The sequence below is a fragment of the Lactuca serriola genome, chromosome 8 (genome assembly GCF_051521515.1).
Source record: "Lactuca serriola cultivar US96UC23 chromosome 8, Lser_US96UC23_V15, whole genome shotgun sequence".
Taxonomy (NCBI): Eukaryota; Viridiplantae; Streptophyta; class Magnoliopsida; order Asterales; family Asteraceae; genus Lactuca; species Lactuca serriola.
In genome coordinates this window covers 40534845-40553381 of record NC_136415.1, presented here as the reverse complement: position 1 = coordinate 40553381, position 18537 = coordinate 40534845, and the positions used below count along the sequence as shown (strand labels likewise).

The window sequence follows — 18537 nt, the reverse complement described above, 5'->3', positions numbered from 1 at the left end:
CAATGGGCTTAAGACATTAATGGGCTGGTAGGTGGTCTATCTTTAGACCCGATAAGTGAGAGGTTGGACTTAGCTCCTAATTGAGATAATTGTGGGTTTGGCACAAGGTTAGAGGCCGGTGCGTAGCAGTAGTGTTTATAAGAGCAGTTCTTCACCCAAGGTGAGTCTTCTCACTATACATTACCTAGAGTGGTATTTATGTGTAGACCGGAGGGTCTTGTATGCTATTTGTATGTATGAGATTATGTGCATTGTGTTATATGTACGCTATGTGTTGAATAGACCGGGCCGGAGGGCCCAACGATATAGACCGGATCGAAGGGTCCAACGACACAGACTGGACCGAAGGGTCCGACGAGCTATGACAGGACCAGAGGGTCCAACGAGCTATGGGACTGGAGGGTCCCGCTGAGACACATCGACCAGAGGGTCGTACTGTAGCCTCGAGTGGGGTATGTGTTGTATGAGGTATTTTGGGGAACTCACTAAGCTTTGTGCTTACAGTGTTATGTGTTATGTATTTCAGGTTTTCAGGTTAGCGGGACGGAACCAGCTTGATTGTACACACCAAAGGAAGAGCTATGTTTTGAGGATCCTGGATTATTAATATGGAGTTAAGTTTTGAAAATTGAACAAATACGATTGTATTACAAAGTGTTATAAAAGTATGCATTTTAAAAATGAAAAATTTGTTTTAAATTTTCACATCGTTACATATCGTATAGACACGAGACATGGATTTAAATCATTCTCTCTGTCTATGTATTGTTTCTCGACATCTGATTTATGATGACTGACAAAGACTACAATTGAACACATCAACTTAGTCCTGGCTTGGCCAAGTGCTTAGGGTGTCATCACTAAATCATCTAGGGGCCCACAAATATCGCTTTTATCCCACTCTGGGTAACAGGAATGGATAAACTTTGACTCAAATGCTTGCTTGCACCTACTAATCGAATCACACATAACAATAAGTTTTATAACACCAAGTTACTAGTGCGTTTACTTATCATGAATGTGCAACCGACCAACAAATAACAACTCACACATCTCGGTTTCAAGAATATATATAATGTTATTGTCTCACTAATCACCCGTGATAAATCCATGAAGTGATTCAAGTGAGCGTGGGTTTAATCCAATACTTTATTCTTATCAAAGCACTCATGAACTCTGCAGCAAACTTGTGTTATGTCTAAACACTTTAGACAATTTACAGACAGATTCATGACAATCTTCCTTCATACCTACTTCCAACATATGATCGACCGTGGAGGTTCGAATAACCCAGTTATTCTGGAAGTCAAAACATGCAAAATGAAACACAACGATAATACTTAATCCTATATGGCCCCAAAACTTTTGAGCGTAAATAAAACACTTTTATTTAAACACCATATTGACTACTCATTATTCATTGTTTAATGTTTCGGATAATTAACTTATTACTTGAATTACAACAATAGTTGTCGCATGCTCCGTGCATGCACACTATGTTACCTATGATCCTTACTTTGTGAAATAGATCAATTGAAATCCTTTCCAATGAAACTCATTTCACAATTCCCAATCCTTATCATTAGTGTAAGAGCACAACATTCTTGCCACTAATAGAATATGTTAGATTCTAACATTTTATGCAATGATCCTTTCGTAATGTCATAACACACAAGTCACCAAGACTCGGCTAATGAAATTCCAAGGTATTCTATCAGAAATTGTTACAAGACAATTCCATAGACGCGAAGTCTCACATTCAAAGTACATTCCTTTGAACATCCTTCTTGCATAAAAGTTTCTAATCTAGACATAGACTCTCAATACCCAACTCCTAATATGGAAACATTTCCATATTTTCCATATGACAACTCATTCTAAATAGAATGTTATTTATTCAAAATAATGTCAACATGGTCCATCCAATACTATACTTCCAACTACTCACAAGCAACAAATCCTTAGCGAGCCTCAGATCGTCCTTTAACAGTTGTTTAATTATTTTATTCAAACTTGGTTCTAGTCATTTTCCCTCTTAATGCCCCAGGCACTTGGAAAATTAGAACGGTCGAATATTATGGCATATGCAATCGATCCTATACCCAAAGCGTATAGAACACGATTGATAATGTCTCACATGAAGACGTGATACTTTACCAGTCTTCTGCTATAATATTTCTAATTGCCATGCTCTCACAATTTTGATTATGAAAAGGGATGCCGTAATCATAACCAAATTTTGAGAATGCAATTATCCTTTCCATATATAGAATTTCCTCATGTTGAACCATTCCAACACAACATTCATATATATTTGACTAAATTTGATTAAAATTCCACAATCTAAGTCTTTAGATTTGAAATGAAGTATAATATTCTCTCCTTTAATTATAGCAAAACAACTTTTCAACCCCTACAACTTGGAAAAGTGAATCTTTGTTTTCTATAATTAATATTCCTAACTTGCAATACTTGAAACAATAATCATGCTCCCACTAACATGATGATTATTACCATACAAGCATAACACTTATGCTCCCACTAGCTTTGACATATATTCAGAAAACATCTGAACTTCCTAAAAGCAATGCTTATTGAATTCCTTAAGTTCATATTTCTAAATATCTGATGCTTTGATAGGCCTTTATCTAAGCTTCTTAACCTCATACACCTTTGCCTTAGAAAGCTCACACGTGTGTCTAAAGAAATTTGGAATTTATGTTACTGAGTCCCAAATGTTCAGACCAATTGCCAAATCTCACAATTCGAACCATGAAAAGGGATGCCGTAATCATAATCGAATTTGAGAATACAATTTTCACAATTGCAATCTTCTTAAAATCCCTCTTAGTGAAAGCATTTCCTCACAATCATTTTCATGATGGAGAGAAACCTTATGACACTTTTAAAGTGTATGTGTTCCTATCCATGTGAATTTGTTATAACAACAATCATAAGACAATGTTTGTGACATATCCAACTCATATGGATTGAACTTGTTCAATCATGATTTCTTGCCTTATGGTAGCATGAATGCCCACCATTGCTTTCAGGTTGTTAAGCAGCTCACCCTTACCTTATCAATGTACTTTCCATTGATCAGGGTGCTTTGCCTTTATGCAATCCAATTGAGAACTCATAGAACTCATATTGCATAGTTGACTTAATCTGGAATGGCACAGAAACAAAATTATGTCAACACGATAGGTCGCCAACCTCAATTCGTGTGCTAGTGATTAACTATTGGTTTAGTCTTTATTAGCTCTTGAACTTTTCAAGACAATTGAGACTCCCACTGACTTCTTGACATATATGATTCTCTTGTCAAGGAACTTTCCTTGACAAAACAAATATTCAAGAGTTGTGCGAAAACCTATCAAGACTAACACTTCACTCAGTTGGTTATAGTTGGTCTTTGTCTTCTTCAAGACATCACAACTTACCAAGTACAAATGTACAAAAATAAGAAAAACCCTCCTTATTCCACATTTGATGAGTGTTACAAACCTACTAAAGATGAGTCACTGAATGTCGCAATCTTAACTTTAAGACTCGATATTGGAATGAAGTACGATTGACCTTTTGATTTAACCATTTCAACAATTCCAGTTCCTCTTGTTAGGCATACAAGTGCACTAAGATTCACTTAGAGGATCAATTGAGATACGGTTCTTAATCATTAAGACTTATCATAAAACACGATAAAAAGTACTCTCCCTTCTTCTTAGAATGGATAAACTTTTATCTTTCTGCCTACTTGATTCTTTTTATTCGTTCTACCATTCATTGAAACACTTCCAATCAACTCAGAATTACACTTAATCTTATAAGTATAAGCATATTCACTAAACTTTAGTAAATCCTGAAGAATTATTTTTTCTATCTTTCTTTGTGGCGGGTTTGATCAACGCACAACCAAGTGTACCAGATCCCCCAATCCTTCACTTGACTTTTGTCAAGGAATTAGTCTCAATTTGCCAAGTATGAAAGTTTTTTCATTCATCATACAATACATGTTGCATGATTCCAAGTTTCTATCCAATTGAAACTTGGGCGATGAGAAACTCTCCCTATTTGGTAAATTCTTGACATTTCCACAAATAACCTAATTAAGAATCAAATCCATCATTGCTAATAATAGAAATATTCAAACATCAATTTTTCATACATGCCATCGCAAGGATAAATAAATAAGACAAAATCAAAATTTATTTTATTGCGGAAAAAATTGTCCTTACAATGCAATTCAACTGAAAACTATGCTATTACATATTTCTTAGCAATCTACCCTAACTCTAAAGTAGCGGCTCAAAAATCTGATCTTTGAACCCATGCGATCGAAATCCATTTCTTCGAGATCAGATTCAGCACACTTCTTTCTTAAGCTTCCTCTCTTTTCTTCGATCCTACAAAACATCAAAATGTAATCTTATCACATCATGTATTAAGAATCAAAATAGGAACTTGTAGAGTTAGTCATTGGATTTTACCTGAAGTAGATCCATACATCTTGACTCTCCCATCTCTTAGATCTCTCAGGTAAACAGGGCAGCTTCGTCTCTAATGCCCCTTCTTATGACAATGAAAGCAAATGGACTCCTTTGCCACAACACATCGGACACTCACAAACTTAGTCCTTTCTGGACTTCCAATGTTGCCAGTGTCCATTGAAGTTTGGTAGTTTGATTGACCAACCAAATTTGCTTGACCAGCAAGCGAAATCATTGCTGATTCAACAGCTATAAGAAAATAAGTGAGATCAATGAGTGTCACGTCGTGTTCCATCATATAGTACTCTCTTACGAACTCACTATATTATTCAGGAAGCGACTGAAGAACCCATTCAACAGCCAACTTCCTTGAAAAATCGACACCCAACATCCTTAACATGTCAATGTGTGACTTCATCTTTAAGATGTGTGCACACCCATTTTTCCCACCGTCATGTTTCATTTCGATTAGGGCTTCCGTGAGCTTAAACTTTTTAGGCCTTCGATCATGTGGGTTAGAGAGAACAATAGGAAGAGGTGGAGGAAGTGAAGCCTGACTCTCATTTCCTTGATCGGATCGTGGAACGTCATCTTCTTTTGGAAAACTTGTTCCAAGGGACTTGGGAAGACCATTTTTAAATCTAGACATCTACAAAACGGGAGAAAATTCAAGTTAGTTGAAAAGAATCCTTGACGTAACACCCAAATGAAACATCAAGGGTAGGGTCCAACACAATACTCTACAACCTAAAAGAGGGATGTCGTAATCTAGTTGTAGAATATTTGAAGGTAGGTGAATGACGATTCACCAGTTCCCACCATGAAAAACAAAAATGAGGTTTAAGTTTTAAACGAATTGAAACTCCTAGATCTTTTGAGATTCATTCAACTTTTCAATGACATGTTTAATCTCGATTATGCCCTTCAATTTTGCGACTGGGATGCCGAGGATCACAAACAAGGTGTGAATAACCATATGAATCTACGTGGTGTACTCAATGCTACTATCACCTTATCAATGTGCCAGTTAGCCACACACGCTCCATTGATCTATGATAAACATCGAGCCACCCTTCGCCACCAATGTCAATCCCAAATTAGTGTGTCGGTCAACCACACACGCTCCACTAACGTTTGAAAAGGGTACGAAGTGTAAATACATGGATTGGCATAAAATTTCACATTTTACCTAAAGTAACTAGAATTTGGGAATTTGTAAAAGCATGTAGTTACTTTGTACTTCATTATACTTATAATGGAAGGTTTCGTCCTATCCTACCCGTTCGGCTAACGACCCTCCACTAGTCAAGAATGCAATGAGTAAGATTGGATACCCATTCAATCTCCATTTTATTGGCAATTTCCTTAAACACCCCTTATAAACCAGCTTCGTGAATAAGGCCTACTAACGGTAAGACTGATTGTTTACTTATACATATATAATATTAGACTTTTAATGTCATATATACATAGTATATGTTGTATTTTAAACTTTTAAAATACTAGGTGGTCTAATTTAATTAATTATTCTTTTAATTTAATTAAATGTAAACCAAAACTTTATGGATTTATTAACTCTCTTTTAATTATACACTTTAATTAATTAACAAAACCATAAGGGTGTAATTTGAACTTTTCAAAATACGAGGGTTTTAGAATTTAACATTTCAAAATTAAACTTTTAATCAACTTTTAAATTCCAAAACTTGAGGGCAAGTTTTAAAACTTTTCAAAACATTTGGGATTAGAATTTAAATATTTGAAAATTAACTTTTAATCAAAAATTTAAATTCCAAAACTTGAGGGCAAGTTTTGAAACTTTTCAAATCATTATCAGGAATATTCTAGATCACAAATTCAAATAAAGCAAGTAACAATTAATTGGTGATTATCTAATTTTGACCTAGTCCAATTACTTGCAAGATAATTCATCAAATAACTCAAATAATTAAACATTATCTTATAAGGCAACAAATATTTGATTAATTGGTAATAATCTTCTATTTTGGTCAGGATATTCACCCAAAATCAGTAAAAATCGGATTTTATTTATCAAAACGTTTTTGGTAATAATCCTAAGCCAAAACAGTAAGAACTTCGCGAAAATCAACTGGCAGACTCGCTGACTCATCGAGTTAGCACTGGACTCGTCGACTACCTAGTGGACTCGGCGAGTTCAACCATGGACTCGGCGAGTCTACCCTAAAAAACTCAAAATTTTCGATTTTCAGTCAATATTTGATCAATAATGCATCAAATTCATCAATGAGCAGCCCTAGGCTTTGATGCCACTGATGGGTTTTGTGCACTACATCATTCCTATGGTGTACATGCAAACCTTAATAGCTTTTGGATCTAGTTTGTCTAATGAACAAGCAATTGAATATCCAAAGCTATAAACCCTAGATCTGACATATTATAATCTAAATTAGGGTTTAAATAATACCTTTGATTGTTATCTAGCAATAACAATATATTCATTGGCTTCAGAAAACTTAGTGCCTCAAGTGTTGCACCTCTAATGGAGTCACAAACACCACTAAGCAACTAGATGAAGAAGAAAGAGAATGGGAACTCCAAAAACGTCCAGGAAACCCTTAATAAGTGTTAGCCACGTTTTTGAGGCCTTAGGGGTCTTTATATACTTAGGCAATTAGGGTTTTGCACTTAGGAAACCCTAATCTGACTGCTTAGGCCCTAAGCAGCCTATGGACTCCTTTAATTATATCCCTTGGACGAATTCTTTATGGGCTTCCCATAGAATTCATCCAACCTATATCATTAGGTGATCCATAGCCCAATTGCAATTATCTTATAATTACAACTCCAGTCCCCTTAAGTTTAATTAATCTCTTTTAGCCACAAAATTAATTCTTAATTAATTCTTGACTAATATTAATTAAACGTCATGATTTCTCCTTTAATATATTATTCTCATAATATATTAATAAATTATATTGAACCTTTCTCTCCTTATTTCATCCTACATATTGATATGGTGAAGGCAACCCAAAAGGACCATGCTCACAATCGGGTTAAGTACACACAAAAAAAGTTATGGACTTAGACACTAATCCAACACGAATGAGCTGCATCAGATGTAGGGGACAATATTTCTAAGTATCTGATTTTGGCAGCTTCAGGCCCTAAAGTTTGACATGATAACTCAACCTACCCCAAAATCTATTTTATAATATATATATATATATATATATATATATATATATATATATATATATGAAATTACATTTCGGCCCCTGGGTTTTTTTTTATTAATAATCATTAACCTTATTTCTAAATCTAATTAATTATTAAATGGAAATAATCTTATAAATATCATTTTATTTGATTAAAAAGCTACTAAATCTTTATTTCTAATTATTTAGTAGGATTTTAAAATCTCAAAGCTACTTAATCGCAATAATATTAATCTAGAATTATCATCGTCTAGAACATGAAAACCGGGTGTTACAAGTCTCCCCCACTTATTTGGATTTTGTCTTCGAAATCTGTCTTGGCTAGATTATAGAAGACAACTCTCATGTAACTCCTTTAATGAATTTACAAAAGGGTTCTTGAAACCTCTCGGAACCTAGGCTACACCACAAAAACGAACTCAATCACCTTAAATTATCCAACTACCTTTCTTTCCTCCTACAGTCCGATCAACACCAACGAACCCACTCAAAGCGAGAACAACTCTCAATACTGCAACCACAAACCAAGCCTAACGATATACTTCACGAAACCAGGAATCCATCAGTCTAGATTTAGAAACCATACCAAATGGATGACGATCATCCATTCTTCGTATCTATCGCTAGTTGTTGACCGGTAACACCACCGAACCATGTAGAAAGAATACTCAAACATGCTGCTCACAAATTTCACTCATCCCAAATTCGAAAATTATGCCCAACACCTTAAATATACTCTTAACTTCCTGAAAAGTCATCACCAACCCGCTGCCCCCATGGGCATAATGATGGTTCATCCAAGAATTTGCACATTGCAACCAAATCCCTTATCATCTCAGTTGCACACCCACCAAACAAATCCCTCCTGACATTCACAACGAACTTCTTGAATCGAGATTCCATAATCGATACCTAACATTGGTAACCATACTCCTAATAAACAGTCCGCAAGCAATCGCGGTTCATAAAGCAAACACCCAGCAAGAGACTTCTGATGCACAACTATTACTCCCAACAACCTTTAACTGCTCACATCATCCAACCCAGCTAGTCATGGAGTCTCCCAAATCGTAATAATGCACTAACCCCCAAAGTTCCACATGCGGAAAAATAAAAAACATGAAGAATGGGCCCACAACCTATGTCTGAAATACCCCTACAAGGTCCTCAGCATAAGTCTGGATTGCCTCCGACCCCACAACATGATTAGTGATAACAAACGATCTGATGCGCAAGGACAAGGTTTGAGAACTCAAACCTTGAGTTAATGCTTAAGGTCAATGTCTGCTTGCTAACGAATGTTCCAGTCAAATCTGGCAAGACCAGTCAAGTCTGAGTTAACACAATCAACAAAGTATTCAAGGTATTAATGAAGAGTGAAGATAATGATCAAGGTAGCGACAATAAATGAAGAACAAGGAGAATGTTTGAGAGAATAAGTGAAGTAAACTGAAATATTGATAGATATGTTTGAATGATCCGTCACTTATTTGGTATTGAAAGCTCCTTTAAATAGGAGAACATATTACATCGTACAAACCACTTAACATACATAGGACCAGACAAAAGAGGTGCTTCTGACCTCTGATCTATCTGAGTTGACAAGAAGACTAAGTCTATGAAATGTTAAATTAATCAAGATAAAGACAAATACAATAAATGTTCATAGATAAAACACTGATTCGGATAAACTAACATTTCAGACACATTATTCTTTTCGGAACGTCTTCAACTAATCTTCTCATCCGCAGAATAATCTTCAAGTCTGGATACAAAACTGATTTCGAAGCATCTTTTATTTCGGAACTATAACTGACTTCGGAATTCCAAGAAGGTTTGAGATGGCTAGAGTTTCACTTTTCAGGTTCCAACAATCTCCCCCTAAGTGAACTTAGCAATCAAGTCAGTTCAGTTTTCTTCTTCCTTGATGAATGTGTAAGCTCTAAACAGCCAATCCCTGACTTCAACATACCACTGCAACTGACTTGCAAACTTTTCTTTGAGATGTTTAGGAGCTTCGGACCTGGATGCTCGCCTGATAAATTTCTTGAGGGCTCTTGTCGGAATTAGATGTTTGTCAAGGACTTTGAAAAAATCCTTTTTGTTGGTCTTCTTTTTCTTGCACACAAACCCTAGAACCGGATGATCAATAGGTCCTTCAGCTAGCAATCCAGCTTCTGGGAGCACATATTCAATCTTGGCAAGAAAGTCTTCGGTTCCAAACAAGTCTGCTAGCTCATAGTCGCATCGACAAAATTCAACGACATAGTCCTTGAGAAAGCTTATGGCTGCGTGGTAAGCACCCATGCTGATATCATCTTTTTGGAGACTTCGGAGATGAGCAGCAATGGTTGGGACATCATTGAGATTGATTGAGGGGAAGTCAGCATCAGCGATGGTTTGGTATGCTGGCTTGTTTCGGATGATGTGATATCGGAACAATGTGCAGTTGAGCTCAAATTTCGTGAAGATCTTCCTTCCAAACCCATAGATATTGGTTATTCTCTTCCTTGTCCACACTTCCTTTTGAGGTTATGTGTTCTTAGAGTAGACAATTTTTAATCTTTCATGCTCTGTCCGGATTATCGTCTCCGGATCGTCATTTAGGTGGAGGGGAGCAAACTTAATGTAGAATTCGCTATATGGAGAGAGAGGTAGATCAAGTTGTTCTTAATCATTTTTTGGAATATCATAGTACATGAAAGGTACTATATTTGAATCACGAAGGATTCCTTCATGGCATAGAGGAGAGATACCACGCATCGGATCAGGGTTATCTTTGAGAGCTTGGATCCGGATGCTATCCTTTAGAGCTTTGTTGATTTCCTCCTGAGACCATTTAAATTTTTGCTTTGGAGATCGTCCGGAGTGAAAAGCTTGATGACTTTCCATTACGGGTTTTTGCCCTTATCATTGTTGAGAACTGAAATAACATGTTGCATGTTCTCATTTATGACAAATTTTGGAGGAGATGATTGCAGTGGTTCCTCTGGAATATCATCTGGGATCCGAAGCGGAGAACCTTCATCTATGGGAGAAATCCTTGGTGTAGGAATCAGAGGCAACATGGAAGGAGTGGCCCAGAAAGCATAAACAATTAACTTTGTTTTAGCTTTGTCCATTTGGATACTTCTTTGAAGCACATCCGATAAAGTGGATGGCCAAGAAACTGCGGACCAGATCCTCTGCTCTTCCTCAGTAAGCACCTTTGTAGGAAATTTCTTTGAATCCGGGATTCCCAAAACAACATTGGTGACATACTCAACTTCCTCTTCATCATCACTTCCATCATCATTTCCTAGAAGTCCGGAAAGAACTTGGACTTCATCATCGAAATTTCCATCTTTGTCTCGGAGCTGATAATTCGAGGCAGTCTTCCATGGTTGACTTGGGCCTTCTCCCCCTCTTGCATCGGTGAACCGTTGAGCTGGTTCAAGGACAAGGGATTCCTTCATATCATTAAATTTTTCGAACACCTTTTGGAAGCTAGTATTGAGCTGAATGGTGAGAGCATCATATGCTTCCGCAATTGGAACTTGAGACTTGAGATGATCAAACAGTTGGCTAAGAATCGATAGAATATCATCAAATTTGTGATTAGGAACATCAACAATGTTCCAACAGGCTCTCAGTTGCTTGAGAAGGACTTGCTGCATAATGAGGTTCATCTCATCTTTCTTCCGAATCTCCTTTTCCAGCCGTTGGAATCTGCTTCTCATGAAGAATGTGTGCTTGCTTGATGAGTTCGTTGGAAGCATTCAACATGTCGTAATGAACCTTCAACATCTTGGTGATGGTGTCAAGATAATTATCGACACTTTCGTCATACTTCTTCTCAACTTCCTAAATAGTGTGTTTGAGCCGTAAGGAGATAAGTTGATCCAGTTAAGCTTCTCTTTCTTCAGTGGAGGGTCCGGACTTGGTTGCTAAGGACTGAAGAATGGCATCAAGTTTCGAGTCTATTTCGGAAACCTTTTCTATTATTTTGGAGTTGAGTCTGGAAACTAAAGCTTCAATTTTATCCACCTTTTTCATGCTGTCTGACACATTGTTGTGGATGTCAAGAGGAGCAAATGGATGGTTTTGGTGTTAGAGTTGGAGTGTTGAGGCTTGTGTTGGTGAGGTTCAGGGTTGACTGAAGGACTAGGCTTATTGGTAGCAGCATCGTCATGAAGCTTCTGAGTGGATTCAGATTCATTGGTGGACGAGGAGGATCCAAAATTAAAAGCAGACTTGGATGAGGATGGCTTAGAGTGAAGATGAACAGAGGGAAGCACAGTAGTCTTAGCAACATGAGTACCATCATCGGTCAACATCACTTCTTCGGAAAGTTCATCATCTGAAGTGGAATGAATTGAAACATGGGGTGGAGACTTGGGAGTTTCTCCATAATTGAAGTTAAGATCAACTACTTCGTTTGATGGAGCAACATAGGGTAGATTGCTCTGGATGGCTCTCTTCTTCATTGCGATCAAGGTAGACTCCACTTGTGATCTAGTAAGCTCCAGATGCCGAGAGTGAGCCCTGTCAACATAGTCTTCCCATGAGGGATCGATAGCACCTAGTCATCCAGTACCCTTACCGGGTATCAGACCAGTTGGGGCATCGGAAGTTGGAGGGACTACTCCAGCCTCAGAACGCTTGGGGTCCGGAACGGGTGTTTCGGACCGTGCATGTGATAAAGAAGGTGGGATATCAAATGTAACTCGTGGGTGTGTTCCAGGGGGAAAGGATCTTTGTTCAACACCTACAACACTTTTTTCGGAAGGTGAGGGTGGATTATGTGTGGACTCCCCGTTGGTGCGTGCATGTGGTTTTGAAACATCGAGGGGTACCTCGGATAAGTGGGTTGATGGGGTTTTCGGATGGCCAGAGTCAGCCTGAATATCATGAGCTCTTTCCTGTTGAGAGGAAGAACTGACTTTGGTTCTTTTTTTAGGCTTTGGTTTGGAGGGTGAAGTCTTCCTTTTGGTAGACTTTTTGATTTTGCCTCCGGACACAGTGGGATTGGCCTCTTCCGGAATAGGCTCAACAGAGACAGGGGTAGGTTGTGTTGGGTCGAACACAACCGAAGTCTCTAGGTGGTGTTTAAAGTGAATTGATCCGGAAGGAATTAAGGCCAACATGTGTTCCAGAAGGCTTCTAACAGGACCAAAGGATGATTGGGCCGGAATTCTATAGTGCTTAACAGTTTTAAATGATAGATATACCTTTTTCAGAATGGTGCAAATCAGAATAGGTTCGGATCTCTCCTTGTAGAGATCTTGGATTGTCAGGGCCCAAAACCTAGGGCTTGAGATTTCATTTCTCTTCCTTTTGATTGTTAATTTTCGGAAATCCTGCCATAACACTTCCAGAAGATCGACTGCATTGCTGCATTCGGAATAGATGTTGTATACCACATGCAGCTAGTCCTTTCTTAGGGTATCCGTACCACCATGCTTTCTGGACAACCCTCGAATGATGAAATGCATCAACACGGTCCAGAGACCTGAAACTGCCGACTTCTTGAATTCATTGGCTTTGTAGTCTTGATTGCACCCAATGTGATTCAAAAATTGTTGGAATTTTTAGTGGTTGCTTCCTGAACCTGGAATCCTTCAGGGTTTTTATTGACGCCGATAGCCCTGAGGAATGTGGATTTGTGGATGGGCACAATTCTATCGCCTATAATCTTTGTTTCGAGAATGCCATTATCAATCTTGATTCTAGTGAAGGCTGTGTGCAAAAGATTGAGTGGTAGAGGAGGTTCTGGGATTTTGGTGAGTGGAATGGATATGGGATGATGAGCAATGAACTTGATCATCACTCTAATGGGTTCATCAAAATCCATGGGATTCATCGAGAAAAGTTGGGTTATGTCTCTAAGAAATGGCTTAAAAGAGTGTGAGGATGATGATTCTTTGGAGGATTTCTTCTCGGTGTCAGATTTCTTAGGTGTCGAAGCAGTTTGAGCAAGTTTTTGGGAAGAAGATTGAGACGCCATTGATGGAGGATTATGATAGCTTGAAGAACACAAAGAACACAGAATGTTTGGGAACTTTTGAGAATTTGAGTGCATAAAGAGGTAAATGAGGGTTTTGTGGTGTTTATATAGGTGCGTCAATGGGTCAGGTAGGAAATGTAATGATGAGGATCCAAAGTCAAAATGGGTCGCATTTAATGTTTATCCGTTTTAAGGGTGAATTGACCTTGGATATGAAAGGTTCGGGATGGATGATAGCTAAGAATAGAAACCCTAAATGGCGATGTGATGGTTGCTTTTGGAACGTGCAATAGTGGTGCGAGTTTCAAGGAGGATATGGTAAGGGTCCTCAAAAGTTACCGTTATGAAAAATGTTTCATCTTATAAACCCTTGGACTTCCTGATGATTGATTCCAAACAGTGTGAGAACTAGAGTGTAATGGGGTGTATTTCGGATCTTGGTGATTTTGAAGAAAGGGTACGGAATATGAACAATCCAGAGTGAAACTTGAAGGTTCCGGAGCTGAAAACGTTTGATTTCCGGAGTAGAATGTTTTAACGCAATTCCGGAGAAAATAATTTTCAAGGATTCTGGAGAGGGTTTTGAGATAACATTCTGGACAAAAAAATTGAAGAAGTGAGTTAAAAAAATATTTTGGAGCAGAGATTTTGAAAAATCTAGAGTCAAAACTTTAAAATTCTGGAGCAAAGTTGAAAAATCCAGAGTGATTCTAAAAAGGTGTCCGAAGTGCAAAAGTTCAATTCATATTTGAATTTCTTCCGGAGCCAAAAAAAACTTTAATGTTCCGAAGCAAAAGAAGAAATTTACTACCATTCCGGATTTGAATTTCGGGATGATTTTATGAAGTGAGTTTTGAGATATGATTGTAACTAATGTAACTATATTGATCTTTGAACTTCAAATAAAACTCAAGTAGTGGTTGGAAATAAAGACAAATAAAATGATCCTATGTATTCCGAGAGATAATTATTCCGAGATGAAAAGTAGATTTGAGTTCAGAACCAGTTTTCTATCTGATGTTTCCATCAGAGAGAGAAAGTCTCTTGAAAGAACTGAGGATCAGGCATTATCATACCCATTTTGTTCAAAAAACCATTGAACTTGGTTTCCTCTAATGCCTTTGTAAATACATCAGCAATTTCATCGTCAGATGGAACAAAAATAAGTTCAATATTGCCATTCAAAACATGATCTTTTATAAAATGGTACCTTATATCGATGTGCTTCGTGATGGAGTGCTGAATTGGATTGTGTGAGATTGTAATTGCACTTTGAGACTCACAATAGATTGGAATGCATTGAAAGCGGTAACCATAATCCAAGAGTTGAGATTTCATCTAGAGAACTTGAGAGGTACAGCTAGCAGCAACAATATATTCTGCTTCGGCTGTTCAGAGAGCAATGCAGTTTTGCTTCTTGGATGACTAGCTAACCAATCGACCACCTAAAATTTGACAGCCACCAGATGTGCTTTTTCTGTCCAATTGAAGACCGTCATAGTTTGAATCTGAATATGCTTGAAGAAGAAAACTCTCATTTGTTGGGTACCAAATTCCGAGATTCTTTGTGCCTTTGAGGTATCTAAAAATTTTCTTCACAGCCAAAAGAAGAGACATCTTTGGATTGCTTGAAATCTGGCACACAAACATGTTGAAAACATGGTGTTTGGACAACTCATTGTAAGATGGAGTAGGGATCCAATCATTACTCTGTACATTTTTTCATCAACTGGAACACCTGAGGGGTCGGAAAAGATTTTGTGTCTGAAACCCATTGGTACCTTAGCTGAGGCACATGTGTCCATTGAGTACTTTTTGAGGAGTTCCGAAATGTACATCTCTTGGTGAATGAAGATTCCTTTGTTGTTTTGTTTGACTTGGACACTAAGAAAGAAGCTTAATTCCCGATTCATACTCATTTGAAACCTAGTGACCATTAACTTAGCAAAGTCAGCAACCATTGAAGAATCGGTGGATCCGAAAATGATATCGTCAACATAAATTTGGACCAGCATGAGATGTTTTCCATTTGATCTACGGAACAGAGTGGGATCTAGAATTTCTCTTTGAAAACCTGAATGCTTGAGAAAGTCAGTGAGGGTCTCGTACCATGCGTGAGGAACTTGCTTTAGGCCATAGACAACTTTCTGGAGTTTGTAGTAGTGGTTAGGATATGATATATTTACAAAACCAGGAGGCTGTTGAAGATTGTTAGGTGTGTCACCCAACAAATTAACAGGTACAAAATGACTCCAAAAACACTACTACTTTGCACTAAAAATGTAATACAAGGTAAGTAGTGTCGATCCACAGAGACACGGAACAATGACTTATACCTTTTTGCGTAAGGTACAAATGTGGTCACAAGAATGGGGGAGTTTATATGCACTGATTTAAACAAAAGACTAAAGTAATGAGTAAACAATTGATTAACTAAAATAAATTTAGGATTTATAAGTATTCCAACTCTATGCAAGACAAATTAGTATTGTGATTCCATAAATGAAATTAAATTTGTTAAAATCTATCTAAGTTGGTACTTGGAAATGCTAACAAGCTCTAGCACCTCTCATTCACCATATTGATTAACCAAAATAAGCTCTTTGATTAATCCTAACCTTACTAATATAATCTAAACAAGCTCTTAGAATTAAATGGAGAGATTGCATTATACTTTGTGTGAATATTCCCAACAACATTCAATACTCCTCACAAGCTCGGTAAAGTAAGAATGTGTGAATTTGATTTACACTAGATTTATTCTAACGAATTCAAATTAGTGCTTGTTACTTGTTCTATTTTACAAAACAATTACGGATTTTACACATTAGATAACTTGGTTGATTTAACCCTAACTCAAAAGGCCAATAAGAACTAGAATTGAAATCAAACTTTCAATTGAAACAAAATCAAATTCATTAGATAACATTTAGAAACAAACACCAAATCACATGATTGAAATCACACACAATAGTCAATACATAAAGTTGGAGAGTCTAGGGTTCTAGCCACTCATGACTAGAACAAGATTAACAAGTCTAGATAGGAAATTAAAGTACTAAAGTGCTTAAAAAGATGAAATTAAAATGTTTCCAAATGATCTTCTTCAAGCTAAAAACTAAAAACTTCTTCTAAGAGTCGTCCTTGGTCGCCTGGAGTGAATGAGAGTCTCCCTTCTCGCTAAAAATCCCGAAATTAGATCATAAAAGAAAACTGCCCCAGAAAGTTATGCGACAGACACAGCCTCGTGTCAAATTCTGAAGAAATGACACGGCCCCGTGTCACTCAAAAAGTTGAAATTGTTTCTACTCCACAACCAATGTATGTTGATAAACCATTTGACACAACCCGTGTCAAAAGAGACACGACCTGTCTCGACTCTTCTGTGACAAATTCTTGTTTTCTTCAATTTTGCTCCGAAAATCCGCATCTTTGTTTCTGGCCTTTTTTCACCATCCCGATTCATCTCCAACCTCCAGAACCACATGAAATGACATAAAAAGTGTGGAAATAATGTGTGCCAAATATTTGTCCCAAAACAAGTAAAATGGATGGATTATTACTAAATTGAAATGTAAAAGAGTTAATTATACATGCTTCAATGGTGCATAAAATGCACTTAACAAAGATATACTTCAGTATCAAGTTCACCATTTAGAAAAGATCTTTTAACATCCATTTGGTAAACCATGCAGCCTTTATGAGAAACATAAGCAAGAAAGATTCTGATAGTTTCAAGACGTGCAACAGGAGCAAAGGTCTCATCGTAGTTAAGCCCTTCAATTTGTGAAAATTCTTTAGCTACCAATATTGATTTATTTCGAATGATAACTCCTGAATCATCTAACTTATTTCGAAACACCCATCTAGTACAAACAATGGGATGATTCTGAGGAGGAGGGACGAGAGTCCAAACTTCATTTCTATCAAATTCTGCCAATTCTTCTTCCATGGCTCTAATCCAATCAACATGTTCGAGTGTTTCTTTGATGGATTTGGGTTCAACCATTGAGATAAATGTCGGGAAATGACATTCATTTTGGATACTTGTGGTAGAGCAAGTTTGTACACCAGTGTTTGGGTTTCCAATCACTTGGTTCGGAGGATGATCCTTGGTCCAAACATGTAACCTTGGAAGTTCTTATGCAGCAGATGATCCAATATCAACAATAGGGTTGTGTTGCTCCCCCTGAATGGTATGAACGTTTGGATGATGCTCCCCCTGAGCTTCTGAACTGGATAGGTTGACATCATCTTCAGGTGGGAATTCAAAGAAGTTTGCATCATCATCATTGTTGATAGGATTGCAATCATCGAAATCAGCAGCTGCATCTTGAAATCCATCCACATTTGATTCGAGGGAAGAGTGACCATTCTCCCCCTCAACCTGAGAAGGTTGAAATGGATCAGAATCAAATGGAGGAAGACTAGGAGTAGGACCGGAGAGATATTGGGAGACTGGAGCTTTGGATGTTGTTGGTCTTGTTTGATATTCCGAATCAAGAGTTGTTTCTGAGGTTCCGAAGTGGGTTTCAAAATCAACTTCAAAGATTGTTGGTTCAGACATTCTGGCGCTAGATCATCGAACTCCATGATGTTAGTTGTAACATGAGTTGGGCCACAATTTTGAACAAAATTGTCATCAAAGGTCACATCAAACTTTCTTCTATAACTCAAGTATGACAATTAAGTACTCGATATGCTTTTGATTTAGCAGAATAACCAAGAAAAATTGCCTCATCAGCTTTGGATTGAAACTTTGTAAGCTGATCATGATTGTTTTTTATGAAGCACTGACATCCAAAGATGTAAAGAAAAGAGATGCTAGGCTTTCCACCATTCATGGCTTCGTACGGTGTCATGT

At 37.4% G+C, this 18537-nt stretch overlaps 1 pseudogene; it reads right to left on the bottom strand.

Moving 5' to 3' along the window:
* Positions 1-17292: 17292 nt before the first annotated feature.
* On the bottom strand, positions 17293-17682 carry LOC145066838 (putative mitochondrial protein AtMg00820 pseudogene; annotated as a pseudogene).
* Between the last annotated feature and the right edge of the window lie 855 nt (positions 17683-18537).